The following is a 4686-nucleotide window of genomic DNA, read 5'->3' as shown; positions in this document are numbered from 1 at the left end:
AAAATATATATTGTGTGTTGGAGTGTTCCAGACGCTACACTTGAATGTATATGAATTATCATAAGACACAAAATTTGTTTAATATTTTATACAACACAGTAGGAAAAAAAGTGTAGAGAAAATAAAAATGTTGTACAAAAATTGTATTTGTTATTTTTATTCGTCTTGTCAGGATACAATTCGTTTAACATTGACAACACAATAGGGAAAGTGTGGCAGAGAGAAAAAAATGTAGGTTGTACAAAAATAGCCTATTAGCTATTTTTATTCGTCTTGTCAAAATACTAAATTCGTTTGACATTTTTCTGTTAACACAGTAGGAAAAGTGTCGCAGAGAAAAATAAATAAATACGACATCTTTCATTTAAAATTATAGGCTAAGCAAAATATAAACAAAACCGAGTTGAACGTCCTTCAAGGACAGCGCATCCACACTTTGCTCCATCCTTATTCTGCTCTCACTCATCGACAACCTACCTGTTCTGTCTGAGGGCCGTATATTTACCACAGGTAGGCTACAGCCTGCTCTGAGCATTATAGTCCCGAGCGCAAGCTGTACTGGTGGTCAATACGAATAAAGCGCAGATATGCTGTTCTAAATGGACGTCGGGAACGGGATATTGTTAGACCGCCCGCTCCCGTTCAAATTACACCAGAGTTACCGACCGCTACCGCGTTTTATTCGGGAATTTAATCCCGCGGCGCAAAAAATCCGGTCTGGTACCACGGTTCCTGCAGGAGAGCCGCGGGAATGCAGACCTCTACCCGTATCGGTGTTTTGTATAGGATAAATAGTGTGATTAGTGTGTTCACACTAAATATTCCAAACAGAAACTTGAACCCCCCCCCTCCCTCCCTCCACCTAAGTGTGGAATGTTGGACACTTCATGCACACAACTGATTTTAATTAGATTTTTTTTTAAATTTAATTTATTGTTTAATTAAATTTTTTTATAAAAGTTTATTTAAAAATTTTTTTGACACAAAAGATTACATACATTTAATAAAGTCAGAAGAGTCAAATATCGCCTCATAATGGAAAGGTTAATTTCTGTCATTGATCAGAAGGTGATTTAAAAACAATTTTTTTGGTAAAAAGAAATGTTAGCGTAGAGTCCTGAAGAATGTAATTTTACCTTTTAAACACTAATTGCAAATGTTTATACAAAGAGTAAACTATTATATATAATCTACAAATCATGCAATACTGTATTTTTGTATACCACTTAAGAAGAAGTGTTTTGCGGACTCAGCTAATCAGGCCAATTAGAGACAATTACTAATCATTCTCATTTTTTATCAAATCATTCTTTCATTTCACTAATCAATATTTTCTTTTTAATTATTTAACACTAGGGGTCATTAATAAAGTTTACATTTTAACAAGTGCAAATTCACACGCAATGTATCTTTAATTTGGCCAGAATCGCAGGGCGCCTGTCTTGATATCCAAGAAGGTTTAGAGAAAATATTAAATAAGTTTAATTATTAAATTAATAATTAAACTGAATTATTATATAAAAATTAACTTAAACTTAATTATTATATAACATTTTCCAAGCTATTGTCCCCTCAGTGAATTTTGGCCATTTCCACCATGCACTGCCTGTTTGTCTTCTTTAAACAAGATTAAATGTAGTTGAGAATTATGAGGGTCTTGACCCTTCAAACAAAACAGACACAAAAACCAATACTGGCTGTAAACAAGCAAAGAATTACTAGTGCCTTACTATTAGTGACCTTTTGGCACACTATCAAACATGATAGTTTCATAGTGTAAGCAACAGAAACTCAACAGATACACATCCCTTCAGAGGCACACAGACTGCCAGTACCTTTCATACGATTTTAAAGACAGCACAAGACGAGATGAGGCTCCATAGCTCAGTGGTTAGAGCACTGGTCTTGTAAATCAGAGGTTGGGAGTTTGAGCTTCACTGGGGCTTGATAAATAACTAAAGGATGTTTTTGAACCACTATCAAAAGTGTTTACAGACATAAATGATTATCAATAGAAGATAATCGCTCAAATAGATCTGATAATTGTTCAACACTACAAAAAAATGCCAAGGTCTTCAGACTATATGCAGAACTTCACACTCTGTGTGAGTGCAAGCGTTGCAACTTTCAGACCTGATATTTCAAGCACTTTACAGAATATGCAGTATATATACAGTACACACATATATATATAGATATAGATATATATATTCATAATTTGGAAATGTGAAATTCACCATAATAGAACAAAATTGTTTTGGATCAATTTTGTTTTAGTTTTGTTTCATTACTCTGATTTACATCTGCGTCTGTGTGTAGTTTTCTCTTATTAGGAAACATGTAGGTGAAATCTAATATAAGGTAAAGGCACATTATTACTTAAAACGTTCACTTCTTATCCATTTAGTTGAAAAAAGTATATCAAAAACCATAAGCATATAGGAAAAAAATGAAAACACTGATATGGAAAAAGCCACATCTGTTGTACTTTTATTCTATTATAATCTACAGGTGCATCTCAGTAAATTAGAATGTCGTGGAGAAGTTCATTTATTTCAGTAATTCAACTAAAATTGTGAAACTCGTGTATTAAATAAATTCAATGCACACAGACTGAAGTAGTTTAAGTCTTTGGTTCTTTTAATTGTGATGGAAATCTATCTTTAGATAGATTTCTTCGTTCCAACCAGCGATTTTGATAATATAAAAAAAAGAGAAAGAGATTTCTTCGTCTTTAGAGAACAATTTTAATATTATAAACTGCAGTTTACTTTAATATTTCACAGTGACTAAATGTTAGACAAATAGAGGCTGTTAAAATACAGTACTGGAGGTGGCTTTTAACCATCCAAGAGTGAGTTCGCGCTGCGTCTCGTCTCACTTTAAACGCGCATAATATAGGAAGAAGAAAAAAGAAGAAAAAAAACCCACACACAAATAAATTGATACTGTTTGCTCACAAACCCAGTTTGAATGTTGCCCGCGTATCTCCACCAAAACTGTAATGTTTTTATTATTTATTATTAGCTCTAAAAAGGGAAATATTTATGACTCACCAGACCTGAACCCCATAGAGAATCTATGGGGTATTGTCAAGAGGAAAATGACCAAATGACCAAAACAAGAGACCACAAAATGCAGATGAGCTGAAGGCCACTGTCAAAGAAACCTGGGCTTCCATACCACCTCAGCAGTGCCACAAACTGATCACCTCCATGCCACGCCGAATTGAGGCAGTAATTAAAGCAAAAGGAGCCCCTACCAAGTATTGAGTACATGTACAGTAAATGAACATACTTTCCAGAAGGCCAACAATTCACTAAAAATGTTTTTTTTTATTGGTCTTATGAAGTATTCTAATTTGTTGAGATAGTGAATTGGTGGGTTTTTGTTAAATGTGAGCCAAAATCATCACAATTAAAAGAACCAAAGACTTAAACTACTTCAGTATGTGTGCATTGGATTTATTTAATACAGGAGTTTCACAATTTGAGTTGAATTACTGAAATAAATGAACTTTTCCACGACATTCTAATTTATTGAGATGCACCTGTATATAGCACAATTACAATGAAGTTATGCAGATAGAAGGATGTCATTTGAAACTGATGAATCACCTGTTTGTCATTCCTCCTAAACTTTAAACAATCACAGCTACAGGGAAATGTTGGACACACCCTTTGAAGTGCTACACGGGGTTTTTCATATGCACTTTTCATGGTAATGAGGACAATGTGTGAACAGGTGAGGCTCCATAGCTCACTGGTCTTGTAAACCAGGGGTCATGAGTTCAATCCTCGCTAGGGCCTGGAAAACACTTAGAAGACACTTTTGAGTAGTTATCAAAAAAGTTACATGACTAGTGGTACAATAGAAGAGAACTAAGCAGGTCTGATATGGTGTTCAACTGTGAGTAAACAAAAAACTGAAAGCTAAGAAACATCACAAATGTTCAACCATCCTGAAAGAGGTCAAATGGAGCAAAACAGATGCAAGATTGGTTGCAACCAAGCAAATAAATTACTAATTATTTTCCAAACTGGTCAAACTTTGTAAAAGATGTAAAACCAAATATTAAGCAGCACAACTGTTTTCAACGTTGATAATAATAGGAAATGTTTCTTGAGCACCAGCATATTAGAATGAATACATTTTTTGACCTTATGATCGTTAATCAAAATGTCATAACTTGCTCCTCTTGAGATATGACTGACTTGATGTCTGAAGGACTGTCGTAGGTGTTCACATGACTAGTGCTCACTTCTGGTATGCCAGACACACCCCTTACAGATGCACAAAGATTGTCAGTACCTTAATATGACACTGTCAGTACACAAGAGCAGGTGAGGCTCCATAGCTCAGTGGTTAGAGCACTGGTCTTGTAAACCAGGGGTTGCGAGTTCAATCCTCGCTGGGGCCTATTTTGAACAAGTATCAAAAAGAATCGGTAGACATGCATTACTTCCAGGAGAACCATGTATACAGAACTGACAAGAGGAACACTTACGAGTGTGATAGAAATTTCAATTTTTTTATAATATGTAATTGATATTCAATATTGTCTCATATTATGTATCTCTGATTTTCTATATGTGACAGCCTGCAGGTACTGAACGTTAACAGCATACGCTTGCCAAAGATTCTCTATCAGCTTTCCATTTGTCTATCAGTGTCCCTAGACTAATG

The 4686-nt window shown here is 34.8% G+C and overlaps 1 non-coding gene across 1 annotated transcript; it reads left to right on the top strand.

The window, feature by feature from the left end:
- Positions 1-4347: 4347 nt before the first annotated feature.
- On the top strand, positions 4348-4420 carry trnat-ugu (transfer RNA threonine (anticodon UGU)). Its single transcript has one exon. It is a non-coding gene; the product is annotated as a tRNA-Thr (tRNA).
- The last annotated feature ends 266 nt before the right edge of the window (positions 4421-4686 follow it).

This window comes from Sinocyclocheilus grahami, unplaced genomic scaffold, assembly GCF_001515645.1.
Source record: "Sinocyclocheilus grahami isolate Dianchi unplaced genomic scaffold, SAMN03320097.WGS_v1.1 scaffold175.1, whole genome shotgun sequence".
In the NCBI taxonomy this organism is placed as follows: Eukaryota; Metazoa; Chordata; class Actinopteri; order Cypriniformes; family Cyprinidae; genus Sinocyclocheilus; species Sinocyclocheilus grahami.
This window is presented reverse-complemented; position numbering and strand designations above follow the sequence as displayed.